The sequence below is a fragment of the Hyla sarda genome, chromosome 3 (genome assembly GCF_029499605.1).
Source record: "Hyla sarda isolate aHylSar1 chromosome 3, aHylSar1.hap1, whole genome shotgun sequence".
In the NCBI taxonomy this organism is placed as follows: Eukaryota; Metazoa; Chordata; class Amphibia; order Anura; family Hylidae; genus Hyla; species Hyla sarda.
The window spans coordinates 23,752,997-23,765,853 of NC_079191.1; the positions used below are offsets into that span (position 1 = coordinate 23,752,997).

The 12,857-nt window shown below is 39.6% G+C and overlaps 1 protein-coding gene and 3 non-coding genes across 4 annotated transcripts in view; 1 reads left to right on the forward strand and 3 right to left on the reverse strand.

Annotated features, from left to right (window-relative positions):
- Positions 1-12,857, forward strand: part of ADGRF5 (adhesion G protein-coupled receptor F5) — a 216,851-nt gene that overhangs the window by 61,228 nt on the left and 142,766 nt on the right. The gene's annotated exons all lie outside the window — the stretch shown is intronic.
- TRNAA-UGC (transfer RNA alanine (anticodon UGC)) lies at positions 10,057-10,128 on the reverse strand. Its single transcript has one exon. It is a non-coding gene; the product is annotated as a tRNA-Ala (tRNA).
- On the reverse strand, positions 11,005-11,076 carry TRNAA-CGC (transfer RNA alanine (anticodon CGC)). Its single transcript has one exon. It is a non-coding gene; the product is annotated as a tRNA-Ala (tRNA).
- Positions 12,087-12,158, reverse strand: TRNAA-CGC (transfer RNA alanine (anticodon CGC)). Its single transcript has one exon. It is a non-coding gene; the product is annotated as a tRNA-Ala (tRNA).

The following is a 12,857-nucleotide window of genomic DNA, read 5'->3' on the forward strand; positions in this document are numbered from 1 at the left end:
CAGTAGACAACCAGTAAATGATCTTATATATATACTAACCTTAAGTCTATGTCCTTCTCATAACTAAACACTGAGTGTACAGTCTGCGGGGGAAATGAAGTGCTGTCCCTGGTACTATACACAAGCGGTTTTACGAGGTTTATCTTAGCAGAGTGATGTGTGACACATCCCTAAATCCTGATGTTCTCTAATATCCGTCATCAAGATATTTACACCTCACACCTAGTTCCCCAAAAAATAACTGCAAAAGTGTCAGATAACTTCTATAAACCTATCCTTTAAAGGAAATACAGTATTGAATGGCAACATGAGATTCTTATTATATTCTAAGACATAGGGGCAGCATTATAGTAGTTATATTCTTGTATATATGAGCTGTATTATAGTAGTTATATTCTTGTATATAGGAGCAGTATTATAGTAGTTATATTCTTGTACATAGGAGCAGTATTATAGTAGTTATATTCTTGTACATAGAAGCAGTATTATAGTAGTTATATTCTTGTATATAGGAGCAGTATTATAGTAGTTATATCCTTGTATATAGGAGCAGTATTATAGTAGTTATATTCTTGTATATAGGAGCAGTATTATAGTAGTTATATTCTTGTATATAGAAGCAGTATTATAGTTGTTATATTCTTGTATATAGAAGTATTATAGTAGTTATATTCTTGTATATAGGAGCAGTATTATAGTAGTTATATTCTTGTATATAGGAGCAGTATAATAGTAGTTATATTCTTGTATATAGGAGGCAGTATTATAGTAGTTATATTCTTGTATATAGGAGCAGTATTATAGTAGTTATATTCTTGTATATAGGAGCAGTATAATAGTAGTTATATTCTTGTATATAGGAGCAGTATTATAGTAGTTATATCCTTGTATATAGGAGCAGTATTATAGTAGTTATATTCTTGTACATAGGAGCAGTATTATAGTAGTTATATTCTTGTATATAGAAGCAGTATTATAGTAGTTATATTCTTGTATATAGGAGCAGTATTATAGTAGTTATATTCTTGTACATAGGAGCAGTATTATAGTAGTTATATTCTTGTATATAGAAGCAGTATTATAGTAGTTATATTCTTGTATATAGGAGCAGTATTATAGTAGTTATATTCTTGTATATAGCAGCAGTATTATAGTAGTTATATTCTTGTATATAGGAGCAGTATTATAGTAATTATATTCTTGTATATAGGAGCAGTATTATAGTAATTATATTCTTGTATATAGGAGAAGTATTATAGTAGTTATATTCTTGTATATAGGAGCAGTATTATAGTAGTTATATTCTTGTATATAGAAGCAGTATTATAGTAGTTATATCCTTGTATATAGGAGCAGTATTATAGTAGTTATAGTCTTGTATATAGGAGCAGTATTATAGTAGTTATATTCTTGTATATAGGAGCAATATTATAGTAGTTATATTCTTGTACATAGGAGCAGTATTATAGTAGTTATATTCTTGTATATAGGAGCAGTATTATAGTAGCTATATCCTTGTATATAGGAGCAGTATTATAGTAGTTATATTCTTGTACATAGGAGCAGTATTATAGTAGTTATATTCTTGTATATAGAAGCAGTATTATAGTAGTTATATTCTTGTATATAGCAGCAGTATTATAGTAGTTATATTCTTGTATATAGGAGCAGTATTATAGTAATTATATTCTTGTATATAGGAGAAGTATTATAGTAGTTATATTCTTGTATATAGAAGCAGTATTATAGTAGTTATATTCTTGTATATAGGAGCAGTATTATAGTAGTTATATTCTTGTATATAGAAGCAGTATTATAGTAGTTATATTCTTGTATATAGGAGAAGTATTATAGTAGTTATATTCTTGTATATAGGAGCAGTATTATAGTAGTTATATTCTTGTACATAGGTGCAGTATTATAGTAGTTATATTCTTGTATATAGGAGGCAGTATTATAGTAGTTATATTCTTGTATATAGGAGCAGTATTATAGTAGTTATATTCTTGTATATAGGAGCAGTATTATAGTAGTTATATTCTTGTATATAGGAGCAGTATTATAGTAGTTATATTCTTGTATATAGGAGCAGTATTATAGTAGTTATATTCTTGTACATAGGAGCAGTATTATAGTAGTTATATTCTTGTGTATAGGAGCAGTATTATAGTAGTTATATTCTTGTATATAGGAGCATTATTATAGTAGTTATATTCTTGTACATAGGGGCAGTATTATAGTAGTAATACTCTTGAATATAGGAGCAGTATTATAGTAGTTATATTCTTGTATATAGGAACAGTATTATAGAAGTTATATTCTTGTACATAGGAGCAGTATTATAGTAGTTATATTCTTGTATATAGGAGCAGTATTATAGTAGTTTTATTCTTGTATATAAGAGGCAGTATTATAGTAGTTATATTCTTGTTTATAGGAGGCAGTATTATAGTAGTTATATTCTTGTATATAAGAGGCAGTATTATAGTAGTTATATTCTTGTTTATAGGAGGCAGTATTATAGTAGTTATATTCTTGTATATAGGAGCAGTATTATAGTAGTTATATTCTTGTATATAGGAGCATTATTATAGTAGTTATATTCTTGTACATAGGGGCAGTATTATAGTAGTAATACTCTTGAATATAGGAGCAGTATTATAGTAGTTATATTCTTGTATATAGGAACAGTATTATAGAAGTTATATTCTTGTACATAGGAGCAGTATTATAGTAGTTATATTCTTGTATATAGGAGCAGTATTATAGTAGTTTTATTCTTGTATATAAGAGGCAGTATTATAGTAGTTATATTCTTGTTTATAGGAGGCAGTATTATAGTAGTTATATTCTTGTATATAAGAGGCAGTATTATAGTAGTTATATTCTTGTTTATAGGAGGCCGTATTATAGTAGTTATATTCTTGTATATAGGAGCAGTATTATAGTAGTTATATTCTTGTATATAAGAGGCAGTATTATAGTAGTTATATTCTTGTTTATAGGAGGCAGTATTATAGTAGTTATATTCTTGTATATAGGAGCAGTATTATAGTAGTTATAGTCTTGTACATAGGAGGCAGTATTATAGTAGTTATATTCTTGTATATAGGAAGCAGTATTATAGTAGGTATATTCTTGTATATAGGAGCAGTATTATAGTAGTTATATTCTTGTATATAGGAGCAGTATTATAGTAGTTATATTCTTGTATATAAGAGGCAGTATTATAGTAGTTATATTCTTGTTTATAGGAGGCAGTATTATAGTAGTTATATTCTTGTATATAGGAGCAGTATTATAGTAGTTATAGTCTTGTACATAGGAGGCAGTATTACAGAAGCAAACCAGTCTGACCTAGTGCTACAAGAAAAATAAGGGAAATCTCCTGGTTCCGGGTAAAACGTATGTCCTTGGCATGTTCTGCCTGTTAAACATTTGTGATATATCTGCACTCTTAGCAGTCATCATATCACGGGGATATGGTGAAGATACGTAAACATCAGGTGACATTGCTAATTGGTCTTTACATAATAAGTCGAAATCTAGATCGGTATAGGCTTAATATAGCTGGCATGATAGGGTACTGTGTTTTGTATAGCGGGGTGCCATTTAATTGTATATGTATAATTGCTGAGTGTAAAGAGTGTTGCACAGTGTTCTTCTGGCAGTGTGGTTGGACTGTTACACTTAAGCTCATAAAATTAAATATATAATATAAGCAATATTGGTAATTCTATTATTTTTGGATAATTACTTAATGCGCAATACAGGGAAAAGGGGTTCTTATATATATATATATATATATATATATATATATATATATATGAGTGTTTCCCAACCGTGTGCCTCCAGCTATTGCAAAACTACAACTCCGTGCAAGCTCGTCCAGCCCGCGGCATCTCCCACATATATATGTGTGTGTGTGTGTGTGTGTTTATTGGGACATAAAGGGAAGAATGAGTTGTGGTTACACCCTGCTGCCTTGTGAAGAACAATGCTGCAGGCAGAGGAACAGACAGGGGATGAATGCAGCAGGTTCCACAGACTGTTCTATATTTGGATAAGAAGAAAGAAAAAGAAACGTGTTTCCCAACCAGTGTACCCCCAGCTGTTGCAAAACTACAACTCCCACCGGCTGTTCGGGCATGCTGAGTTGTAGTTTTGCAACAGCTGGAGGCGCCCTGGTTGGGAAACACTGATATATAGATATATGAATATGTTTTATATGTAGCAGGCTCTATCCTAGCTGCTGATGTAGCAATAAGGGGGTGCAAATGGGAGGTTTTCTATGTTGGTGAAGCAAATTGGTCCTCTATGATGGGTCTTTAGGTCCTCAGCAGATTATTTTGTTTGCCTTAAGTGCAGTGCAAATATCTTTCTAAGTGTGAACCCTGCGCACCCTTTTACTCTTCCCCAAACAGTAAAAATAAATATCATTTGGTTCCTGGTTTCTTTGCTCTGGGCCAGTTCTGCTTCTCATACATATTTCATGTATAGATCAGCAGCTCTTAAAAAAGATCAGACATGGTGATATGTGAAACTGGAAACTGGGACTTTCCTTAAAGGTTTTTTTTTACCATAATCAATGATCAATACCATAACCACTCTCAAGATCCCTAGAGGTTCCAGAGGTTGGTTTCTGACGCAATTTTTTCCGAGTGCGGAAATACCCCATATGTGGACGTAAAATGCTCTGTGGACGAACTACATGGCTCAGGAGGCAGAGAGCGCCATGTACATTTGAGGCCTAAATTTGTGATTTGCACAGTCTGACATGAACGCAAAAAAAAAAAAAAAATACCCACATGTGACCCCATTTATGAAACTACACCCCCCAGAGAACATAACAAGGGGTATAGTGAGCCTTAACACCCCACAGGACAAATTTCCGTTAAAGTTGGACATGAAAATTAAAAATGTGTTTTTTTTTGCCCCTGAAATGCTGGTGTTACCCCAAATTTTTCATTTTTATGAGGGGTAAAAGGAAAAAAGCCCCACAAAGTTTGTAACACCATTTTTCTGAGTATGGAAATACCCCATATGTGGGGGTAAACTGCTCTGCTGGCGTACTACAGGGCTCAGAAGAGAAGGAGCGCCATTGGGCTTTTTGAGAGAGAATTAGGCTGGAATTGAAGGCCATGTGTGTTTGAAAACACACATGGCCTTCAATTCCAGCCTAATTCTCTCTCCACAAGCCCAATGGCGCTCCTTCTCTCTCTCTCGCATTGCAGTTCGCCCGCAGAGCACTTTACATCCACATATGGGGTATTTCCATACTCAGAAGAAATGGGGTTACAAATTTTTGGGGGCTTTTTCTCCTATTACCTCTTGTGAAAATGAAAACTATGGGGTAACACCAGCATTTTATTGAAAAAAAAAATTTTATGTCCCAATTTAACGAAAGTTCGTCAGTCCACTGTGGGGTGTTAAGGCTCACTGTACCCCTTGTTACGTTCCTTGAGGGGTGTAGTTTCCAAACTAGTATGCCATGTTTTTTTTTTTTTTTCCTGTTCTAGCACCATAGGGGCTTTCTAAATGTGACATGCCTCCCAAAAACCATTTCAGCAAAATTCGTTCTCAGTGAATAATTTTTTTACTATATATTTGCTACTAGTTTACTGCTGTTAAGTCTTTGCAAGTCCCGTAAATGGCTGGTTGTCCCATTGTTTCTGATGTAAAACTGACAGTTCTGGCTGTTTCATTTATCTCTTCTCTCCTGACACCAACAAGAAGAGAGAGAATGCTAAAAAAAAACTGCAGAAGGAGAAAGCATCCAAGTCTTCAGAAAGGGCAGATCACATAGGCCGTACTGTATTGCTGTAGACAGAAAGGAGAGCATGCCCAGCAGAAACCTTCTGCTGTGCAAACAGCAGATCAGAGTGTGAAGAGGAAGTAAGCATCCATGTCTTTAGGGAGGGAAGATCACACAGGCTGTACTGTACTGTTGTAGACACAGAGGAGAGCATACACAGCAGAAGGGAAAACATTCTGCTGTGATAACAGCACATCAGAATGTGAAGAGGGAGAAAACATCCAAGTCTTCAGGGAGGGCAGATCACACAGGCTGTACTGTATTCGTGTAGACACAGTAGAGAGAAAACCGATGGCGAATGTGTAGATGTAGCAGTGTTGATTTTGTTGCTGATCTTGGTGCACATTCTGTACTACAAAGGGGAATAGAGACAGCAGTTATATCCAGACCCTAGTCCTTAAAGGGGTACTCTGCTGCTCAGCATTTGGAACAAACTGTTCCGAACGCTGGAGCCGGCACCAGGAGCTTGTGACGTCATAGCCCCACCCCCTCATGACGTCACATCTCGCCCCCTCAATGCAAGTCTATGGGAGGGGGCATAACACGCCCCCTCCCATAGATTTGCATTGAGGGGGCGGGGTGTGTGACGGCATGAGGGGGCAGGGCTATGATGTGACGAGCTCCCGGCGCCGGGTCCGGCGTTCTGAACAGTTTGTTCCAAACGCTGAGCAGCGGAGTACCCCTTGAAATGGGCACTCTCATTAAAACTCATTTTTGATATTGCGCTCCTTATGATAAAAAAAAAATTCTAATGTACTTTGTTTAAAAAAAATGAAGTTTTCTGTACACACCCCTCAGCAAATAAAACATAGAAAACAACTGAGGAGGTGGCACTTCAGTTTCTTTTTTTGTGTACAAAGTGTTCATTCGAAATGGCAAAAACAGTAACAACCTGGAGCTGGACAACTGACCTGCAGCTTCTACTCCAGTCCACTCTGCAGCTTCTACTCCAGTCCACTCTGCAGCTTCTATTCCAGTCTACTCTGCAGCTTCTACTCCAGTCCACACTGCAACTTCTACTCCAGTCCCCTCTGCAGCTTCTATTCCAGTCCACTCTGCAGCTTCTACTCCAGTCCACTCTGCAGCTTCTACTCCAGTCCACTCTGCAGCTTCTACTCCAGTCCACTCTGCAGCTTCTACTCCAGTCCACTCTGCAGCTTTTTCTCATCTGTAGCCATATACATCACTCCAGCCTTTCTGCTTGATAGCATTGGCACCAGATAAAATGGCACCCGAGCCCGTTTTCTGTGCCAGCACCTGATTTTACAGCAATTAGTCACATTTCACTATCTTAATGTTAATAGTAAATTATTTTTTTCTTCCTCTGCCCTGTGAATCATCCTCCGGTTCTCCCCGGCAGAAATGAATTTTTCACCTTGAAGATTAATGTTTACAGATAAAACCAATAAAAACTATGTTGAATAAAAACAAGGGGGCAGGTGGAACGATGAGGTGGTCTGGAGGGCAGCCTGTGCTCTGTGATGACCCACAACACTGTGAGAAAGTCAAGCAATACACTGAGCATCTGGGTAAAGTAAAAACAAAACAAAAAAAAAACCTTAAAGGGGTACTCCTGTGAAAAAACTTTTTTTTTTTTTAAATCAACTGGTGCCAGAAAGACAGGTTATACAGATTTGTAAATTACTTATATTTAAAAATCTTTATCCTTCCAGTACTTATCAGCTGCTGCATGATCCACAGGAAGTTACATAGTTAGTATGGTTGAAAAAAGACATACGTCCATCAAGTCCAAGTTCTTTTCTTTTTGAATTTCCTTTCTGTCTGACCACAGTGCTCTCTGCTGACACCTCTGTCCATGTCAGGAACTGTCCAGAGCAGGAAAGGTTTGCTATGGGGACAGTTCCTGACATGGTCAGAGATGTCAGCAGAGAGCACTGTGGTCAGACAGAAAGGAATTTCAAAAAGAAAAGAACTTCCTGTGGATCATACAGCAGCTGATAAGTACTGGAAGGATTAAGATTTCAAATAGAAGTAATTTACAAATCTGTATAACTTTCTGGCACAAGTTGATTTAAAAAAAAAATGTTTTCCACCAGAATACACCTTTAAGAGATAATTACAAAACCAAGGAAATAAAAGTAAATAAATTGTAAAACTCATATTTACGGGGTGAACTATGAAGCCATTCCTAAAGAAGACTTCTAGGGCTTTCTGAGTTTTTCTGCTTTTCTCTGCCTCTAGGAGAGTCAGCTTTTGTGTCTTACAGTTCCTAACCCTGTATAATTTGTGATGTAAAAATTAAAAGATTCTTGCTATGCCCCAATTGATAAAAGACGTGAGAAGAAAGAATATTTTTAGTATTCTCTTTCTATTAAAAGCTCTGGCTGGGGGAGCAGCTGTTGGCTGTCTGGGCATGCTGGGAGTTGTAGTTTTGCAACAGATGGGGGTTCACTGATTGGAAAACATCTCTTTTTCTTTTTTTATCCAAATTTAGAACAGTCTGTAGAACCTGCTGCATTCATTCCCTGTCTGCTCCTCATGCTGGGAGTTGTAGTTTTGCAACAGCTGGAGGCACGCTGGTTGAGAGCATGCGGGCTTGTCAATCACAGCAGCCCTCAGCCTTACATACAGGAAGGGAAAAACGAACCATATCGTAAAAGAAGTGACCCCATCCAGTCTTTGCTGCATAACATTTCTTTAGTGAGTCATTTCTTTGTGTGAGACATAGATCAACCTTTATATATTTATTACCTGTCATTGATTAACCCATTGAGGATGCAGCCAATTTTCATTTTTCCCTTTTCGTTTTTTCCTCATCTTTTAATAGAGTTAACTCTTATTTTTCGATCCACAGAGCCATATGAGGGCTTGTTGTGTGCGGGACCAATTGTCATTTGTAATCACACCTTTGATGAAATGTGCAGTAAAACAATAAAAAAAAAATTACACATTTTAGGGCAGTAAATAGGAATTAATGCCATTTTTTTTTTGGGGGGGGGGGGGTATTTTTACACATTAAAACTAACATGTTCTCTTTCTTATTTGGGTAATATGATACCAATGTTTTGGATTTTTTTTACATTTATGCTGTTCACCTTGCGGAATCATGAATTATATTTTGATAGTTTTTACATTCCTCGACGCGGCGATACCATCAGTGGCCATTATGCTAGGGACAGTCTAAGGCCGGGTTCACACCATGTTTTTGCAATACAGTTCCCATATCAAGTTTTTGATTAAAAAAAAAACAAATTCCTCCAAACCGGACTAAACTGTATACAAATTTTAATCCGTATATGGTTTGAAAAGTGATGTCCGGTTGCATCAGTTTTTTAAGAAAAAGAGTATACGTTTTTAACTTTTCATTCCATTATGAATAAAGTTTCACTTGTTTGATTGAAATTCCAAGAAAAAAAACTGTACAAAGTCAAAAAACGTATGGTGAAAACTAGATGGAACTGTACGCACATACAGGTCTGTACGGTTCCCATTGACTCCCATGTTAAAAAAAAAAAAATTATATGTTTCAATACGTTTTTTTCACCCGGACCAAAAACCATGGTAGGCTACAGTTTTGGGTATGGGAAAAAAAACTGACAAAACCGTACAGGATGCAAAATGGGCACAACCTGATGCATCTTTTGGCATACGGTTTTCTATATGATTTCATAACGTATACGGGAACTGTACTGCAAAAACGTAGTGTGAACCCAGACTAAGCCTGGCCACTGATACAGGTGTTAACGAGACTTAAAGGGGTAGTCCAGTGGTGAAAAACTTATCCCCTATCCTAAGGATAGGGGATAAGTTTGAGATCGCGGGGGGTCCGACCGCTGGGGCCCCCTGCGATCTCTCTGTACGGGGCCCCGGCTCTCCGCCGAGATAGCGGGTGTCGACCCCCGCACGAGGCGGCGGCCGACACGCCCCCTCAATACATCTCTATGGCAGAGCCGGAGATTGCCGAAGGCAGCGCTTCGGCTCTGCCATAGAGTTGTATTGAGGGGGCGTGTCGGCCGCTGCCTCGAGCGGAGGTCGACACGCCCCCTTCCCGCGGGCTGTCAGGGCTCCGTACAGGAGATCGCGGGGGGCCCCAGCGGTCGGACCCCCCGCGATCTTTAGGATAGGGGATAAGATCCTTAGGATAGGGGATAAGTTGCTCACCACTGAATCACCACTGGACTACTCCTTTAACTGCTGGTGACAAATCACCTTGTATCACTATAAACTGTTCAAGATATTTTTTACTTGTAAGTTCATCTATAAATATTTCTTACAAAACTTGGAGATGCCGGGGATTGAACCCGGGGCCTCATACATGCAAAGCATGCGCTCTACCACTGAGCTACATCCCCTTCCATGTCTATTGTGTCTCTGCTGCGTCTCTGCTGCGTCTCTGCTGCGTCTCTGCTGCGTCTCTGCTGCGTCTCTGCTGCGTCTCTGCTGCGTCTCTGCATCTGCTGTGTTTGCTGTGTCTGTCATTTTCAGGATCAGGATTGAAATTGTTTTTCTAGCAACATTTAAAAAAAAAACATTCCAGATCATTCTGCATTCAGTACTACATAATGAGAATCATTTTTTACATTTTTGCCAAATCAGCGAATCGGGATTTCTCTTATAAGCAATGCAAAGCTTTGGTTTCCATAGCCATGGGAGATCATATTACACTGTTCTCTGATGACCCCAGCTCTTCAAGTCCAAGAGTTTTCTGAAACACAGCAAACTCTGTTCATTTACGATTAAAGGGGTACTCCAGTGGAATTATTTTTTTTTTTAATCAACTGGTGCCAACTGGTGTCCTCGGGGCTCCGGCACGTCCTCTTCGGGATCCCCTGCACTCCTCCATCGCCGTCATCACGTTGCTGCGCACGCCGTCCCGTCATCCAATAGGAGCGTCATGCGTAGCGACGTGATGGCGGCGACGGAGAGCGAGGATGCCGGGGGACACCCCGGGAACGGGGAGATAGCGATGGAAGGCGACATCCAGGGCACGAGCGGTGACGGTCCGGAGCAGCCGTTGGCTGTCCGGGCATGCTGGGTGTTGTAGCTTTGCAACATCTGGAGGTTCGCAGGTTGGAGACCACTGTCCTATATTTTACATTGCACGGATCCCTCAACATACGATGGTTTCAACATACGATGGTCCATTTGGAACGGATTACCATCGTATGTTGAGGGATCACTGTATTTCCTTACATGTAAGTTCATCTATTAATATTTCTTACAAAAGCTGGAGATGCCGGGGATTGAACCCGGGGCCTCATACATGCGAAGCATGCGCTCTACCACTGAGCTACATCCCCTTCCGTGTCTGCTCCGTGTCTGCTCCGTGTCTGCTCCGTGTCTGCTCCGTGTCTGCTCCGTGTCTGCTCCGTGTCTGCTCCGTGTCTGCTCCGTGTCTGCTCCGTGTCTGCTCCGTGTCTGCATCTGCTGTGTTTTCTGTGTCTGTCATTTTCAGGATCAGGATTGAACTTGTTTTTCTAGCAAAATAAAAGAAAAACATTCCAGGTCATTCTGCATTCAGTACTACATAATGAGAATCATTTTTAAAATTTTTGCCAAATGTATTTAGAATCAGCGAATCGGGATTTCTCTTATAAGCAATGCAGAGCTTTGGTTTCCATAGGCATGGGAGATCATATTACACTGTTCTCTGATGACCCCAGCTCTTCAAGTCCAAGAGTTTTCTGAAACACAGCAAACTCTGTTCATTTACAATTAAAGGGGTACTCCAGTGGAATAATTTTTTTTTTTCATCAACTGGTGCCAACTGGTGTCCTCGGGGCTCCGGCGCGTCCTCTTTGGGATCCCCTGCATCGTCGGCGCTCTCCATCGTCATCATCACGTCGCTGCGCACGCCGTCCTGTCATCCAATAGGAGCGGCGTGCGTAGTGACGTGATGGCGGCGACGGAGAGTGCGGATGCCGGGGAAGCAGAGGCCTTGCCGTAGCGTCGGGGACACCCCGGGAACTCGGAGACAGCGATGGACGGCGACATCCAGGGCACGAGCGGTGACGAGCGGTGATGGTCCGGAGCGGCGGGGACAGGTGAGTATAACCTCCAATACCGGTGGTCTTCAACCTGCGGACCTCCAGATGTTGCAAAACTACAACTCCCAGCATGCCCGGACAGCCGTTGGCTGTCCGGGCGTTGTAGTTTTGCAACATCTGGAGGTCTGCAGGTTGGAGACCACTGTCCTATACTTTACATTGCACGATGGTTACAACAAACAATGGTCCATTTGGAACGGATTACCATCATATATTGAGGGACCACTGTATTTCTTACATGTAAGTTCATCTATTACAAAAGTTGGAGATGCCGGGGATTGAACCCGGGGCCTCATACATGCGAAGCATGCGCTCTACCACTGAGCTACATCCCCTTCCATGTCTGCTGTGTCTCTGCTGCGTCTCTGCTGCGTCTCTGCTGCGTCTCTGCTGCGTCTCTGCTGCGTCTCTGCTGCGTCTCTGCTGCGTCTCTGCTGCGTCTCTGCTGCGTCTCTGCTGCGTCTGTCATTTTTAGGATCAGGATTGAACATGTTTTTCTAGCAAAATAAAAAAAAAAAACATTCCAGGTCATTCTGCATTCAGTACTACATAATGAGAATCTGACAGTAGAATTTTTAAAATTTTTGCCAAATTTGTTTGGGATTTCTCTTATAAGCAATGCAGAGCTTTGGTTTCCATAGGCATGGGAGATCATATTATACTGTTCTCTGATGACCCCAGCTCTTCAAGTCCAAGAGTTTTCTGAAACACAGCAAACTCTGTTCATTTACGATTAAAGGGGTACTCCAGTGGAATTATTTATTTATTTTTTTAATTAACTGGTGCCAGAAAGTTAAACGGATTTGTAAATTACTTCTATTAAAAAATCTTTACCCTTCCAGTACTTTTTAGCAGCTGTACGATGCAGATGGAATTCTTTTCTTTAATTTCTTTTTTGTCTTGTCCACAGTGCTCTCTGCTGACACCTCTGTCCGTGTTAGGAACTGTCCAGAGCAGCATAGGTTTGCAATGGGGATGTTCTCCTGCTCTGGACAGTTCCTAATACGGGCATCAGGTGTCAGCAGAGAGCACTG